Below are 17,877 nucleotides of genomic sequence, written 5' to 3' on the forward strand. Positions count from 1 at the left end.
AGGTGTGGGTTCAGATGTCTCCTGTTTAAGAAAGTGAAGAACTTTTACAGAAACTTCTCATGATGAGGAATCTCTTAAGCCTTTCCTGTGAGTTTAGTTTTTGTATGAAATAAACAAATCAAAGAAAGATGTTTCAATCAAATGAATATGAAATACAAAAGATAAAGGAAAGAGTATGAGTATGAGAAATATGAAAAAGGCAAACTAATGCCAGATAAGGAAAGCCATTGAGAACCTTTTCATTACCAGAATATTGAAACAGTTGGGTGAAAATATATAATAAAAATATTTAGTAGAAAAATGAAAAATTGGTAACAAATTTTGTTTCCCTCATATCCATCATGAAGGGAGGTGTTTGTTTAATACATTGCTCTTAGAACAAAGGAAATCAGAGTCCCATAAAAGTACCTTCTTTGGAAATGTTATGTTGTAAATGGAAAGCCCTTTGCAAGAAAAGTTTGTCACTGGAACATTAGGCAGCCAGTTCTGTTCTTTCACATTGATTCATTCCATTGAAGCTGTGCCAAGGTGCTTGCCTCATGAATGGTTAGCCCTTTCTAACCTGAATGTTTGCTACTGCCATCAAACAGTTGCCACGTTGTCTCTTTGAAAGGGGTTCAGCTTTGAGAGAACTGCTGAGAACTGCCAAATGGAGAAATCACAGAATAGCTCCTGTCTAAGATTGGCCCAAACAGCAGAGCTGAGAGTAAAAATCCAGGTTTGTTCTCTTTATCCTATTCAGCCACCATCTCTGAAACCTGAAATTTCCAAGAGCAGTGTGTGATGATAGGTAACATAATAGTCCAGGTAAGGAAAATGGCTCTGAAGCAAAGGTGTCTCTGTCCTACCATATGAAGTTCTAAGATGAAAAAGAGAAAATGAGGCGTCATAAAAGTGATCTTCTTTTATGGATTTGGTGCCTCATTTTTATTTCTTGTTAATTTCTTTTTCATCTCAGAACTTCATTTTTCTACTCTTAATTGGACTAATCAACAACCAGAATTGTTAAGCCAAGTAACCTATTATGTATATTGGCGGAGCTGCATGAATCAAGGTGGCACAGTTGAGGACTGGATTGTTCTATGCTTAGACTTGGCAAAGCAAATCTCTTGTAACTTGTCCTGAGCATCCAATCTGAAAAACCACCCAGCAACATACACAGGCACACATATAAATTGTATACACACACACACATACACAAATCTGTTTTATGGTTCCCAAAATGGATAAATAATTATACAGAAATTATTTCCTGGTAATTGTCTCTACCTTTTAACTAAACCATTTTTATTTAAACCTTTTATTTGACTCTAATAATTTACTAATAAGCTTCATCAAGACTGAGCAAAAGATTTACTTATTTATTTATATATCAAATTTGTCACCACCCCTCTTGTTAAAAAGCAACTCTGGGCAGTTTACAGAAAAGATAAATATTAATTAAAAATACAATATAACAATAGTCCTAAATAAATAATAAGTATATTCCAAGGATTGATGGTAACTAGAGAGTATTAGGCTCGAGGAACGTTATCAGGTTGCCAGCCACTCCGAAGGTTGGTTAAAACTCTTCTTGCCCCATGCAAGCTGGCAGAGGGTAGGGGCCCACTGCACCTCTAGGGGGAGAATATTCCAGAGGGTGGGGACAATGACAGAGAAGGCTCTCCTCCTGGGCCCCGCCAGCCAACATTCTCTTGCTGACGGGGTCCATAACATGCCTTCTTTGCCTGACCGGGTGGGGCAGGTTGATGTATTGAGGGTGACACAGTCACTCAGATAGCCTGCACACACGCTATGTAGGGCTTTAAAGGTAATAACCAAACCTTGAATTGGACCTGGAAGCAAACTGGGACCCAATGCAGCTCCTGCAGCAAAGGTGTTATATGTGCCATCCTAGGGGGACCTAATATCTGTGCAGCCGCATTTTGAACCAGCTGTAGCTTCTGGATACTCTTCAAGGGTAGCCCCATGTACAGCGCATTGCAATAGTCCATACGGGAGATGACCAGGGCATCAGTGATTGACTGGAGGGCCTCCTGATCCATAACTGGCACAGCACTTGAAGTTGGGCAAAGGTCCTCCTGGCCACGACTGCCACCTGCTCCTCAAGCAAGAGTTGTGAGCCCAGGAGGACCCCCAGATTACACACCAGGTCTGTCTGGGGCAGTGCAATCCCATCTAAAACCAAAGATGGTAAATCCTCAGATGCAGAGAGTCCTCTAATCCACAGCCACTCCTTCTTATCAGGGTTCAGCTGAAGCCTATTGCACTCCATCCAGACCCCCACAGTCTCCAGGCACAATGAAAGGGTGGTCACGGCATCACTCAAGTCACCTGGGATGGAGATGTATAACTGGGTATCATCTGCATATTGATGATACCTCATCCCAAGGTGGCAGATGATCTCACCCAGTGGTTTCATGTAGATGTTAAAAAGGAGTGGAGAGAGTACCGAACCCTGTGGCACCCCACAATGGAGGGGCCGTGGGCTGGATCTCTCGCTCCCAATCAACACTGATTGGGATCGACCTTGGAGGAAGGAAGAGAACCAGTGCAAAACTCTGCCACCCATTCCCAACTCCCCAAGTCAATCCAAAAGGATACCATGGTCCATGGTATTGAAAGCTGCTGAGAGGTCAAGGAGAGCAAGGATGGATGCACTACTCCCATCCCGCTCCTGCCAGAGATCATCCAAAAGCGCAACCAATGCCATTTCCATTCCATATCTGGCCCTGAAACCCGACTGAAAAGGCTCCAGATAATTTGTTTCCTCCAGGATCCTCTGGAGCTGCCATACCACCACCTTCTCAACCACCTTCCCTAAAAAAGGGAAGTGGGAGACTGGACAAAAATTGTCCAATACAGTGGGATTCAGTTTCTTGGGGATGGGATGCATCAGTGTCTCTTTAAAGGCAACTGGGAACGTTCCCTCCCTCAAAAATGAATTCACCATCATCTGGACCCACCCATATATCACCTCCTGAGTAGCCTTAATCAGCCAGGAGGGGCATGGATCTAGTTGACAAGTGGTGGCATTGATCATCTGGAGGACCCTGTCCGCTTCCTCAGGTTCAACAGGATCAAACTGTTCCTAGATAACAGGGTAAGTCCATACTCTGGGGCATCTCTACCCCATGCTTGGTATCCAACTGGGACTAGATCTGAGTGATTTTATCCTCCAGAAGCCTAGAAAACTCCTCTGTATGGCCCTGTAAATCAGTAACTGGGCCCTCCTTTCCCAAGAGGGATCGGGTGATCTTAAACAGGGTCGCTGGGCAACATTCTGCAGATGCAAGAAGAGCGGAAAAATATTGATCAGGATCTATTGGTATATCTCTGAGTAACAAAACAGTAGAGATTTCCAAGGCTTGGTTTTTTGAAAAGTAATAAAATAACCCTTCCCCTCTTGGGGAAGCAGGAGTGGATTTTGATTTGAAAGGATTTTTTTTCTCTGTGCACAGATCTAGTGTTCAAAACACTCAACACTCAGAATGTTTTGATTCTAAAGCTACAATTTTCACATCAGTTTCCAGTTTATTTATTTAAGAAGTTGTAAATCAACTTTCAAAAACAGCTACAGAGACAGATGGAGGGCTCATACAGATAGCTGTACTGTGTGTAATGTGTTAGGATTGGCTGTTCTGCTTAAATTGATCACCTCCCCAATGCCATTCAGATGTGCCTTGATTAAAGCCAAGTTATAATTCCTATAAAGATCTGTCCACCATAAATCACTTTGATGCCAGCTATTACAAGTTAGGCTTTCACATGGAACATATTTCCATGCAATTGGAGTCTTCATGTTTCTGCCAAGTAGTGTTCTGCAGATAAATTCAACTCCACCTTTCCCTTACAAATTATCATTCAATTTGATGAAAGGGAATTTGCTTCAGAAATTCTATCAAAGAAGAAATTCTTATGGTGGATTGTGATGTTCTTGTACATAATTTGTTATCGGGTAGTTAAGGGTGTGTTTGAATGGCCTGTCTTTCATTATATACTCCTTTCTTCATGTCCATTAAATCCCAAGGAAAGAGATTAAGAAGGAATTTGTTTCATTAGATTTCTTCAGCAGTGGGGATATAGGAAAATTCTACTCTTAAGAAATTGTTGGAGCAAGCATATGAAAGAAAGGGCCATATCTGTATGGAGAAATTAACCCAACAGTGTGGTGAACACCTTCACTGATATGATGACATCTTCCATGTGGGATATCTTCCACGTGGTAGCTAAAATTGTTTCCATGATCTGAGCAGTAGGGGTTGAAAGGCATTCAATCTCAGCATTGAGTGAAACATGATAGCTAAGAAAAATGTTGTGGCAAATTAGATTTCAGGAGGGACATGCTTCATGGAAAAGCTTGGTCTTAAATATTTCAAGGTTGCTTGAAATACTTACAGGTGTTTTACAATGTTTATAAATAGGGAACTGGCTTGGCCAAAAGTACCATGTAAGCAGCATAGAAGACCTACATCCTAACAGAAGAAGGGGCAGAACATTATATGACCTCTCACATATAATAATGAAAATAACTTTTAGGCATGCAAAGTGGAGGAAAAATAAAACAGGATGTAACAGGGTCTTGTGGCTATGCTAATATCCTAGTGAGGATAGGATGACAAATTTGATATATAAATAAATACATAAAAAAAAATATACACAGTACTCTTCCTCACGTCTACACAGATAATTATAGAGACAACTTTTTAAAGAAGCTTGTTGTATACATTGGTAAGTTTAATCCCCCCCCTTTTTTTTGTTTAGATGAGCACATCACAAACAGCAAACCCTTGAACCACAATCTGGCTAAGAAGCCCCCAATCCTCCCACAGTTGGCCATAACCAACTAATACTAAAACATAAAAAGCTGCAATATGATGTCCTCAAAAGACCCTTCAGCTACTGGAATAGTTATGAAAGGTGCAGCTAGAAGATAGTGAATTTCTTAAGAATTTCAAAACTGCATTTTTGAGATATGGGATTAACATGTCTAGGCACTTGGACTGTGCATCCTTCAAAAATAATTGGAAAGAAGTGCTGAGGACCTTGTACAAACATAGCATCTCTCTGCTATTTGTTAAAGGAACCTAACCTTTTTCAGCCTTCTGTGTGAACCTGAAAAAAAAGAGCCTTTTTTAAGGAATTCACTTATTAAAACTAAGACAGCTCTTCAAACAGCAGAACTTGAAAGCATGATAGAAGCCTGAAAAGGTGTAGCAAGACAATGCAATATGATGCAACAATGATGTTTGCTTTCAGAAATTTCTTCTCTTTAAAATCTGTTTTTTCAGCAATTCACAATCTTGTGAACTTACAATTTTTTCCAGATTGCACTCTGGAGGTTTTTTGAAATAGGATTTTCTGAACCTGCCATACAGTAGTGTGCAAAAGTTTTAGGCAGGTGTGAAAGAATGCTGTAAAGTAAGAATGCTTTCAAAGATATATGTAATTGTTTATGTTTATCAATTTACAAAATGCAAAGGGAGAGAACAGAAGAAAAATCTAAATCAAATCAATATTTGTTGTGACTACCCTTTGGCTTCAAACCAGCATCAATTCTTGCACTTGCACATTTTGTACACTTGCACAAAGTCAGGGATCTTGCAGGATTAGAGTCAGGTGTATGATTAACCAATTATACCAAGCAGGTGCTAATGATCATCAATTTCATATGTAGGTTGAAACACAGTCATTAACTGAAACATAAACAGCTGTGTAGGAGGCTTAAAACTGGGTGAGAAGCAGCCAAACTCTGCTACTAAGGTGAGGTTGTGGAAGCCAGTTTCGTGTCACAGGTCATCCACCATGGCAAGACTGAGCACAGCAACAAGACACAAGGTAGTTCTATTGCATCAGCAAGGTCTTTCCCAGGCAAACATTTCAAAGCAGACTGGGTTTCAAGATGTGCTGTTAAAGCTCTTTTGAAGAAGCACAAAGAAATGGGCAACGTTGAGGACTGTAGGCACAGTGGTCAGCCAAGGAAACTTAATGCAGCAGATGGAAGACACATCATGTTTACTTCCCTTCAACTTCAGAAGATGTCCAGCAGTGCCATCAGCACAGAACTGGTGGAAACCAGTGGGACCCAGGTGTACCCATTTACTGTCTGGAGAAGTCTGGCCAGAAGTGGTCTTCATGGAAGAATTGCAGCCAAAAAGCCATACCTACGACATGGAAACAAGGTTAAGTGACTCAACTAAGCACAAAAACATAGGAACTGGGGTGCTCTGGACTGATGAGTCAAAATTTGAAATATTTGGCTGTAGCAGGAGGCAGGCAGTTCACTGAAGGGCTGGAGAGCAGTACAATAATGAGTGTCTGCAGGCAACAGTGAAGCATGGAGGAAGTTCCTTGCAAGTTTGGGACTGCATTTCTGCAAATGGACTTGGAGATTTGGTCAAGATCAATGCTGAGAAATACAGGCAGATACTTATCTATCATGCCATACCATCAGGGAGGCATGTGATTGGCCCCAAATTGATTCTGCAGCAGGAGAACGACCCCAAACATACAGCCAATGTCATTAAGAACTATCTTCAGCATAAAGAAGAGCAAGGAGTCCTGGAAGTGATGGTTTTGCCCCCACAGAGCCCTGATCTCAACATCATCAAGTCTGTCTGGGATTACATGAAGACACAGAAGGATTTGAGGCAGCCTACATCCACAGGAGATCTGTGGTTAGTTCTTCAAGATGTTTGGAACAACCTACCTGCCGAGTTCCTTCAAAAACTGCATGCAAGTGTACCTAGAAGAATTGATGCTGTTTTGAAGGCAGAGGGTGTTCACACCAAATATTGATTTGATTTGGATTTCTCTTCTGTTTGCTCACTTTGCATTTTGTAAATTGATAAACATAAACAATTACAATATATATTTTTGAAAGCATTCTTACTTTACAGCATTTTTTCACACATGCCTAAATTGTTTGCATAGTACTGTATATCAAACATGATTTGCAATGTTATTGATAATGAGCAACATACTTTGTCCTCCTTTGTCTGTCTATGCTTTCAACTTGCAAAATGAACTGAAATTAATTTGGGACAAAGCAAAGTTTGGAGAAGTCCTAAATGAGTTCTCCAGTATTGGCTTGTTTCACAATTTGTTCTGAGATGTTAGTTGGAGTATCTTTGGCTCTTGTGCTTCTTTGAAGATCCAAGGATGGATCTAGCCAACTTGTCCGTTGAATTCCCCACTCAGGAACACATGACACACATTACACCCTCCTCTCCTGATATTGTTACCTTAAAAACCCATTTCCCCTGACTGCTTTTATGACAGTTCTTTTAGGCAGTCACCACTTCCATATAATATCTGTGTCAGTGGCAGTACTGTGAGATGATGCTAAGTGAAGATACAAACTACTTATCTACAATATACATGCAGGAAAAATCTAGCTGGGCAGTTTTCTATGGGCATTGTGAAGCATACTAGAAGGAATTATGACTCACTAGAAGAAATTATATTATTCACTGATACTTGTTCTGAAGGAATGGTGGGCAGGAAAGGATTGTCTTGTTTTTAAAATGAATGTGCAGGATTGAATGAATTAAAATGAATGTGCAGGATTGAATGAGTTAAAATGAATGTGCAGGATTGAATGAACGATGGTTTGAATTGATGCACACAAATAGAAAACAAAACTTTAAAATATGGCAGCAATTTGGACCTGCAACTACAGAACTAATGCTCAACAAAAATATTTGATCTTTCTAGCATTTTTTCCTTTCCTACAGTTATGACATGTATGCCTCATGGATATATTATAAATTATAATATATATATTATAAATTAGTGAGTATCGCACTATACTGTTTATCTTATACCTAATGAACAGCCGTTGCATTTCTATAAAGTCTAGGTGTGGAAGGAGCTTTAGTCTGGGTCCTCCTCCGATGCTCTTGTCATCTAGTATGTAAGACGTATGATACTACATGCCTATTTCTTTGGTACTTCTTTGTACTCAGAGACTTCCTTTCCTCTAGACTGTTGGAGGGTGAAACATTCAGTGTATAGATATGAGTGACCCTGCAGGTTTTATAACTGCAACAGATGGATGGTTTATTTACGAGAAATACATTCCTAAATTATACAAATAGGCAAAACCAAGCACCTACATCCTACCAGAAGGAGAATCCAAGAACATGTGCTCTGGCACATATGCCTGAGAAGAAGGACAGAAAGAAATTACCTGGGATTAGCAACATAGTACTTTAAATACTCCAGGGGTGGGGTGACTAAATGTTTGAGCTGGCTACAAAGGCTTTGAGATATCTTGAGACCCACAAACAAACATCCTATTCAGTAAGACCAAGAGTCTATTAAGACATTTCCTGCTGCTCTCCTCACAACTGGCATTTCTATATGAACGTGGCTAGTCACTATGTGATACAGAAGCTGAACTAGGTAGACTTTGGCCTACCTAGCAACATTCTCCTTATATTCTTATGCCTAACAGCTCTTCATAACCTATTTCTCAGATATGGAAAGCAATCTACTCAGAATTGGCACCCATGTTCCCAGATATGTTACAACAGCAATTCTTAGAATTCTCAGCTGGTTGGAAATTGTGAGAGTTGCGATCTCAATCTGGAGGAAACTTTCTCAGCAGGCTTGGGGGTCTCACAGGAATGGAGATTTAATGAGGTGGCAACATTGTGCGTAACATCTAATGCTCTCCCTAGCCCTTCTGTTTTTTATAATAATAATATTAATGTTTTGATTGTAGGGTGTTTTTGTAATTACTGTTTTTTATGGTTTTATTGTACCATAAAAAGTCACATTTCTGTGAAATGTGTGGCATATAAATATGATAAATAAACAAACAAATAAATAAATAGAACCCATATTCTTATAGATGTTGCAAGTTTCAGTTCCAATCAGCCTCAGCCAACATGGTCAATACTCAGGGTAATGGCAGCTTTCCATGCCTGGAAAAAATCTTGTAAAAGCTGAACAGTACACACCTTGTTTAACTTGCACTATTTTTTAATTTGTCTAATCTCTTGCTACAATCAACAGGGACAATTTACTGATGACTTGAAACAGATCCAAAATCCAATCCAAAATTTCTAAACACTAGGGCTACTGGATCTGAACTTCAAAACCAACCAACCAAGATGGCAGCAAAGAGTTACAATTTTCTGTGCATCTTAGTTTTCATCCAGTGGTTGGGAAGATCTTTTTTTTAAAACTTTATTAATTAAAAATAGCAAATGAATACATATAAGACATTGCGTGATACATACAAAACACCAGTGACATATAACAATATATACACCAGTGGTTGGGAAGATCTTGTAGCCCTACAAGTACCCCTAAAAGTTGGAAATAGACATTTCTTCTTATGCCTGATGAAACAATACACTTGCAGCTGAATTTTGCAGATATAACTCAAAACTTTACTCAGGTTCCTAGTGTTTCTTAGAAAGCTAGAATATGATCCTTGCGACTTCATTTAAATTAATGCTACTTACACTTATTAATGAAAGACTGGTACTTCTGCTTTTCCAGACTAGGCACCGCTTACAATGCTGAACTATGCTAGATTGTAAATTCCTATGCATATGGTTCTTGCAATGTGAGGTTTCTAAACAGAAGTTTAGAATTAGAACCAAACTTCTAAATTTCCACAAATCTCAGGACTGAGTCACCTTTCCTCTTAACAATTTCTCCCAAAACTGCTAACAACCTCTTAAGAAACTGAAGTAGAAGAGGAAGTTACTGTCTCACCAATGGGAAAAATGCTGGCTGAAAGATACATTGATCTGCCAATCTAGGTTTCATGACTATGACAAGAACAGAGTGATAATGTTCAGAGGGAAGGCATGCTGGACTGTTTCTGAACTGTGTTGGATATTGAAAATCCTTAAAACTGCACATTTGTACATTATAGTTGCTATTGAAAACTATACTAAAATATTGCATGTTTTAGCAGCTCTCATGTAATGAGTAACAAAAGGAATAGAAATAACTGAATTTATGACTATTTTTCCTATTTCAAAAGAGTGATTGATTCATTGTTTGATTCCTTGATAATTTTAAAAACTGCAGTAAAACAGAAGGTGGGATAGCCTGCTGGCCTATTAAATCAAGCATGCATGAATACCAAATATTTAATTGAAAATGAATTGCAAACAAGTGATAGTTGCTTGAATATAAAAGTGAAGCAAGTAACATGAACATGAAAGTTGAATATTGACATGTTCTTGGAGATATTCAGTGACTTACACAAAATCTCATAGAGAGACAGGAAGAAACATTTCCTAGGTGTCACTATGTTGTCTAATAACAGATCCTTATTCTGCACTGGCAAATAAAAATAAAACCTTAGCTACATAGCAATTATTTTTAAGGGAAAAAGTGACATGGACTCAAGAGAGGGTTTCCTGATGTATTGGCTTGTGTATGGAGTCACCTTGGTTAAATGCCAAAGCCTCATCATCCCACACTTCTCCTTTTTGAGGAAGTTTTGTGACAGTAAGAACACACTGTGAGACACAACATTTGTTTGTTTGTTTGTAAGGAATAAGGCAATAGTAAACCACTCCTATATTTTTAGCAAGAAAACCACATGGATAGAAAACATAAAATGACTGATGATACAGTGCCAGATGATGGGCTCCTCAGGTCAGATGGCACTCAAAATCCTACTGAGGAAGAGCTGAGAGTATTTTAGAGTATAATGGTGCTTATGATGTGGCTAAGTTGAAGCTTTTGGGACGTCTAGTTGCTGATGTTGCCATACAGGAAAAGAAAATCTGCAGCTATAAGACAGACTCATTGGGAACATGGAATGTAAGATGTGTGAACACAGGAAAACTCAACACAGTGAAAGATGAAATAAAATGACTACAAATAGACATCCTAGGAATCAGTGAATTGGGACCACTGATGCAGATGAAGAGGAGGTTGATGAATTTTATGACCAAGTTCAATCTGAAATTGACACAATATGCAGGCAGGATGTGCTGGTTGTGAATGGAGACCGGAAATATTAAGGAGGAAAATGTTGAACTGTATAGTTTAGGAAACAGAAATGAAGCAAGAAAATGACTTATCAATTTCTGCAACTCCAGTGATTTCTTCATTGCTAACACTGTCTTCAAACAACCAAAATTATGACTGTATTCACAAACATCACCAGATGGGATATATAAATATCAAATTGACTACATTATTGCTAAAATGAGGTGAAGGAGCTCAGTTATAGCATCAAAGATATGGCCAGGTGCTAAGTGCGGAACAGGTCATGAACTCCGCATGTGCAAGTTCCAAATTAAGCTAAAGCAGAAGAACAAAGCCAACCAGTTTCCACAATAAGATTTTGAGCATATATCCACCATTTGCAAGTAGAGCATCATGAAACACTTTGAAATCCTGAAACTCGTTGATAGAAAATGAGAGGAACTGTGGAATGAACTTAAAGAAGTTGTCAAGTATGAATGTGAAAAGAGACTGCTAAAAATGAAGAAACAGAAGAAAGAAAACTGAATGTCAGAACAAACTGCAGAAATTGTCAAGAAGAGAAGAGAAGAGAAGCCAAAGACAAAACTCTCAGGGAGGAACTTAACAAAGATTTTCAGACAGCTGTTAGAAGAAACAAGAAGTAGTATTACAATAACATATGTAAAGACATAGAAGTAGGAAACAGATATGGAAAAGCAAGAAAAGTCTTCAAAAAGATCTCTGAACTCAGAAGGAGTTTCCAACCTCAAACTGGTATGCTAAAGAATACCAATGGATTGATAAATCAGTAACTGATAAGTCAGTAACTGATTTAAAGGTGATCAAACAAAGATGGAAGGAGTATACTGAAATATGTCAACATTCAATATACTTCAGAAGATATTCCCTACTTACAAGAACCACTAGTATTAGAAGATGAAGTTAATCAGCATTTCAGTCATTACCAAGTCAGAAGGCTACAAGAACTGATGGAATACCCCCAGAAATATGGCAAGCAACAAAAGAAGAGACAGTAAAGATTTTAAGCAAGCTATGCTAGCAAATCTGGGGAATGACACAGTGGCCAACAGACTGGAAGAGGTCAATCTACATTCCAATAAAAAAAAGAATGCACAGTGTGCAAACTGTCATGCAGTAATCTTATTTTTTACATGCTAACAAAATAATGCTTAGGATCATCCAATGCAGATTAGAGCCCTACACAGAAAAGGAGATGTCAGAAGTTCAAATGGGCTTTAGAAAAGGCAGAGGAACAGAAGATATTATTGCTGATGCATGCTGGATAGATAGTTGAGAAAGCCAAAGAATACCAAAAAGAAGTCAGTATGTGTTTCATTGATTATAGAAAGATCTTTGATTGTGTTGATCATGTCAAACTGTGGAATGGGCTTAGAAAAATGGAAATCCCAGAACATCTCATTGTCTTCATGTAAAACTTATATGCAAGTCAGGAAGCCACAGTATGGACAGAATATGGAGAAAATACTGGCTTCAGCTTGGTAAAGGAGTGCAACAAGGTTGTATACTCTCCCCGTATTTATTCAGCCTATACGTTGAATTAATTAATTAATTAAGAGAAGCTGGATTGAATGATGAATGTGGTTTTAAAACTGGTGGAGGAAACATCAGTAATCTGCATTATGCTGATGACACTACTCTGATAGCCAAAAATGCAAAGGATCTGAAAGCTCTAGTAATAAAAGTCAAGGAGCATAGTGAAGATATGGGACTAAAATTAATATAAAGAAAACTAAACTAATGATAACAGGTACAACAACCAGCCTTAGAACTGACAACAAAGATACTGAAATGATAGCTTCTGCCTTTTAGGATCAACCATCAGCCAGTTTGGTGTAGTGGTTAAGGCACCAGGCTAGAAACTGGGAGACTGTGAGTTCTAGTTCTGCTAATTTGGGCACAAAGCGAGTTGGGTGAGCTTGGGCCAGTCACTCTCTCTCAGGCCTAGGAAGAAGGCAGTGGCTAAATTTTGCCAAGAAAACTGCAGGGACTAGTCCAGGCAGTAACCAGGAGTCAACACTTGAAGGCACAAAAAAAAAAAAAAAATGTAAAAAGTAAAGGAACAAGCAGTCAAGAAATAAGCCACAGACTAGTACTTGGTAGAGTAGCCATGAATATCTTAGAAAATAAATTCAGAGGCCCTGATGTTTCTATACCTACAAAGAACAGAATAGTTCAGGCAATGATATTCCCCATGACACAGTAGAAGCAAAAGTTGGACTTTGAAGAAGTAGGATACAGACAGTATTGACACTTTTGAACTTTGGTGTTGGGGAAAACTCCTAAGAATACCATGAATAGTCAAGAAAATAAACAAATGGACATAGAACAGAGTAATCCAGAGTTTTTGCTTGAGGCTCAAATTATCTTACTTCAGGCACATTATGCAAATACCTAGAGAAGAAGAGGATAGTCAGCACTTCTGGAAAACTTGAAGGAGGTTAGGGACAGATTGTCATCGAGAAAATCTATTTTTGAGGTTGCTAAGAGCTGACACTAACTTGATGGCACATAATCAATCAATCAATCAATCAATTAATCAATCAGTTAAATACTGTTCTTGCACTCCATGTTCTGTCATTTTCTCCATGTTTTGAAAGCAAAAACTAGCCTAAAATAACAAAAAAGAGAACAGGACTAAAATTTCTGACAAGTATATAAGTGTGCATGTCAAAGATATACACAATTCTGATCTTCCAAGTAACCATATAGAAATCTGCCATCATAATCTTCCCTGGGTCATATCATAATAGAATAGGAAGGGGCCATTTAGAGTAAGAGAGTCATAAATGCCGCCTTTGAATAGTCTCCCAATGTTATGCACACAAATGTTAGCAGGTCCTATTAAAACAATTTTCCTATGTGTTTTCTGAACCTAACTTGGAAGAAAACAATTTTCTAATGAAAACATTGAAAAATATCAGTTGATATTAGTCATATGTCCTGAAAGCTCAATATTTTGAAAACTTATTCTGTTCTAAAAAACGTGGGTGTATGCTGCTTAATATAAGCCGTGTTTAGTCTTATCCCTCCCCTGCTTTAACAAATCAGAACATCTAAACCCCAAACTGAGAAAGAGAGAGCTTCTATTTCTAGTGGTAAATAAAAACCAAATCTCAACCCATGTTTTATTTTTGTTTAATGGATTAATGCCGTGTCAGAGAATTTGTTATGACTGAAAAACAAATTTAGAGTCCAGACTGGGTAATGTTATTATGGCTTAAGACTTGCATGCTGTGAATGTTTGGGTGGATTAACATTTCAAGGTAAAGATTCCAATCTGTCATCCATTTTAACAAAATCCATAAGGCGATATTCTGTGACTTATTGCCTCTAAGATCTTCAGATTAAACTCCCATCATGTCCAAACAGTCTGGCTCATGCAGTCATGAAAATTTTATTTATTTATTTATATTAAGAATTTTACTTAAAGTAAAGGACAAATCTAAAGAAGAAGGAAGGAAGGAAAGAAGGAAAGAAGGAAAGGAAAGAAAGTCATGTAATATAATGACTTCTGACCTTCTCTTCAACAGATAATTACAATCTTGTAATCTCTCCTCCCTCTTAGATATTATGTAAATCCCTTCAGCTCCTCATTTAATCCACATCTTTTTAAATTTTCAAACCATAAATCATCATATCATTTTTTCCTTCTTTCAGCAAAGCATCCATACTAGGTTTCCAGTCTTTCAGAAAAGTTTTTGTTGCTTTTTTCTCTGACCAAACAGGTGTGCTTTGTCATTTCTGCGAATTCTGACATTGCCACAATCCATTTGTCCACTTGATGTTAGTCTTGCAAGGTAGTCCAGACAAGAAGCACAACCAGGAGTACTAGCTCTATCTTTATTGTAAGGTTAAATTAACAAAATCTTGCAAGTCTGAAAGTAGCCCTCCCTTCCTTCACTTTTACTCTCCTGAAAACTAGGGAGGGTCCCTTCTTTTACCACCCATCCTCCTTTGGACTCAATTTCATTTATCAAAATTATATTTCTCAATATAATTCTCGATACAACCATAAAAAATTCTAAAAACATAAAAGAAAGCCAAGACAAGCTGGGCATTTAAAGAGGCCTGGTGTCATTCCTGATAAACAGTAAAATTCCTGATAATCAGCCAAATTCCAAAGCTAAGGAGGCAATGACATTTCAGCCAACAAATGAAGAGCCATTTAGAGGAAATGACATTACAGACAGTCTAAAAACGTGAAATGCCCAGGAGGATAGAATGGTGGTTATCTGGCACCCAATAGTTGCCACCTACTAAAGGGGTATTTCTGGGCTTCTAGTGATGCTGCAGAGCAGGAGCAGATGACACCAGGCCTCTTTAAATGCCCAGCTTGTCTTGGCTTTCTTTTATTTTTTAGAAGTTGTTTTAATGCCTGTTTTTATTTTTATTTTTGGCCACTTCATCATTATGAGCTACTCTGAAAGCAATTAGATAGCACAAGATATGTGTTTTTATTGGTTGACCGATTGCGGTCCAACAGTCCAACAGTCTCTCCCTTAACAGTCTGCAGCTCTTCTTTGGTTTCTTTGTATCAGAGATGAGTCCGAATGATTGAATGCCAAATGCTACCAGTCATATGTTGAACTCTGAATGAATAATCCCATCTAGTAGGACTCTGTTCTGCAGATATGACACAAAAATTAAATGGAGCTGAACAGATTATGTTCAATTCCATGGGAATTGCGATAAAACAATTCTGGTAGGTTGCTACCAAGAAGGTCCATAGCAATTTCATGTTTATTATGAACAGAACTTTATGTGTTGGATAATTCAAACATTACACAATTTAAATATGTAAAAACTAAACTAAATTTGGATACATTTTAAAACAATACCTTTTGAGTTATAGAATGAGACTTAGGTCAGCCCCTGTGAAAGAATTTACCTTGACTTCCTTTGTGGTAATAAGTTGCCACATGGCTCTCTGAGATATATGTTGCAGGTAAGAGGCAAACATTCAGTCTTCAAAGCACATGGCAGCATCTTAGGGGAGAGGAGACAGGCAATGATTTTTGTAATTTGTAGATTTGGGCTACATTCAAACTATTTTTTCAAAGCTGAAATGTTTTGAAACCAGGGACACCTATTAAATTTTGTAGCTCCACATCTCATCAAGGTGTTGAGAACAATTGTTAGCATAGCTGAAGAGATCGGGGCTACTTTGTATATTATGATTTACTGAACAGGCTTCACATCACATTGTAAAAGGTGAATATGAAAGTACTCGTTTCATGAATCAGAAAGATACTATATAATGTCAATTTAAGTTAGAGTCTGCATTTGGCTCTGCATTAAGCTGTTGAAAAATTACTAGTAGTTGTCTGTTCAGTTTGACACTTTATGGCTTAGGTTCCCTATTACTTTTGGGTTGTTTGAAAAGTCACAGGTTATGTCATGTCTCGGGCATAACATGCATAAGATGAGGGGAGGCGCTAAGCCCCTTTACTATTTGCATTAGTTATCCCTGTTAGAAGTTTGGGGGCATGATTCAGCAAAAAGGAGAGGGGAAATCTGAGGGTAATTTAATCAAGATCTTTAGCTCTTCCCCAATAACTTGTTCAAGCATTGGACAATCCTGATATAAATACTTTTTGTTTGCTTTGGTCTTTAAACAAAGGTTATCCATTTCAAGGCATTTGCACAATAAGGTATCCAAGGATATGAACAGCTATGGAACTTGTTTAAACCTTGAGGTTTTTTATGCATTTGAGGGATGAATAAGAAGTTGATGTGCTGCAAGAGTCAACAACTCCCAGCAAGAGACAACTGGCCTATCCTTCAGGCAGATAAGTGATTATGAAACCAACAGAAGACTCATTATTGCCATTGGTGGAAAACCAATGACTTCAAATGGTCCAAGATATCTCCCAAGGCTATCTCTGTAATTCCTTGTTAAACTGGCCTCTGGCATTTGACAGTAAGAGGAGGCTATAAGGACTGCTCAGGTAACGTACTTGCCCCTGTGTTCATGACCACCAGGAAGTACTGATCATTGCAAACCTTTTGATGGAGGTGCCTACGATATACATTAAGGCTGCAAAAATCCAGATGATCATGAGACAGCAGAAAAGAGTTTTCTGTATCATTGCTCCATATACAGGTCATCCAGATTTATGTAGCCTGAATTTGGTAGCTTTAGTATACATGCTTGCCATTTTATATGTATATATACATCATGTTATATGCACCTCCATACACATACGCCTGTTCACACAACAGAATTTTCAAAGTGATGATAAAAAGATAACATACAAATTGTGAATATTTGCAGGCAATTGTAGTACTCTACCCATAGAATATTCATCTACTGGCCATTTGCATGTCACAGAGCTATCTCAAAGTTAACCTGATATTTGAAGATTTGCTCTTTTTCCAAACAAAAGATCAAGTGGCTGTGGACTTCATGGCTGTCTTATTCTGGAGATTCCCCTCCATTAATTCTGAATGGAGCTGCACTCCCCCAGACTGAACTGGTGTGCAATTTAGGGGTCTTCTTGAATTCTTGGATCTGCTGGAAGAGCAGGTGGCAGCCCTGGCCAGGAAAGGTTTTGCACAGATCCACTTTATGCGCAACTGTGCTTGTTCCTAGATAAAGAGGCCCTGCTCACAGTCAATCATGCCCTGGTCACCTTCCATTTGAACCACTGTAATGCTCTCTACATGGGTTTGCCCTTAAGAACCATCCAGAAGCTGCAAATGATCCAAAATGCATGGCTTGAATTGTTATGGGTGCATGTTGATGAGCCCATATAACACCCTACTTTGTGAGCTGCATTAGCTTCCTATAGACTTCTGGGTGCAATTCAAGTTGCTGGTTATCACCTATAAAACCCTTCATGGCATAGGGCCAGGTTATTTCTGGGACTTCCAATGTCTAATTGTCTT

The 17,877-nt window shown here is 38.4% G+C and overlaps 1 long non-coding RNA gene across 5 annotated transcripts in view; it reads right to left on the bottom strand.

The window, feature by feature from the left end:
• Window positions 1–17,877, bottom strand: part of LOC148215940 (uncharacterized) — a 48,198-nt gene that overhangs the window by 9,558 nt on the left and 20,763 nt on the right. For 2 of the 5 annotated variants that reach the window (XR_015796445.1, XR_015796446.1), the window contains exons 2-3: window positions 15,878–15,975; window positions 5,093–6,164 (exon numbers count right to left, since the gene is read on the bottom strand). This is a non-coding gene — a long non-coding RNA (uncharacterized LOC148215940). Of the gene's footprint in view, window positions 1–408; window positions 6,165–15,877; window positions 15,976–17,877 lie in introns of all 5 variants that reach the window. The other 3 variants (XR_015796447.1, XR_015796443.1, XR_015796444.1) reach the window with 2 other exon arrangements.

The sequence above is a fragment of the Python bivittatus genome, unplaced genomic scaffold (genome assembly GCF_059951505.1).
Source record: "Python bivittatus isolate LINGU-HERP-01145 unplaced genomic scaffold, Pbiv_v1 ctg000330_np1212, whole genome shotgun sequence".
Lineage (NCBI taxonomy): Eukaryota > Metazoa > Chordata > Lepidosauria > Squamata > Pythonidae > Python > Python bivittatus.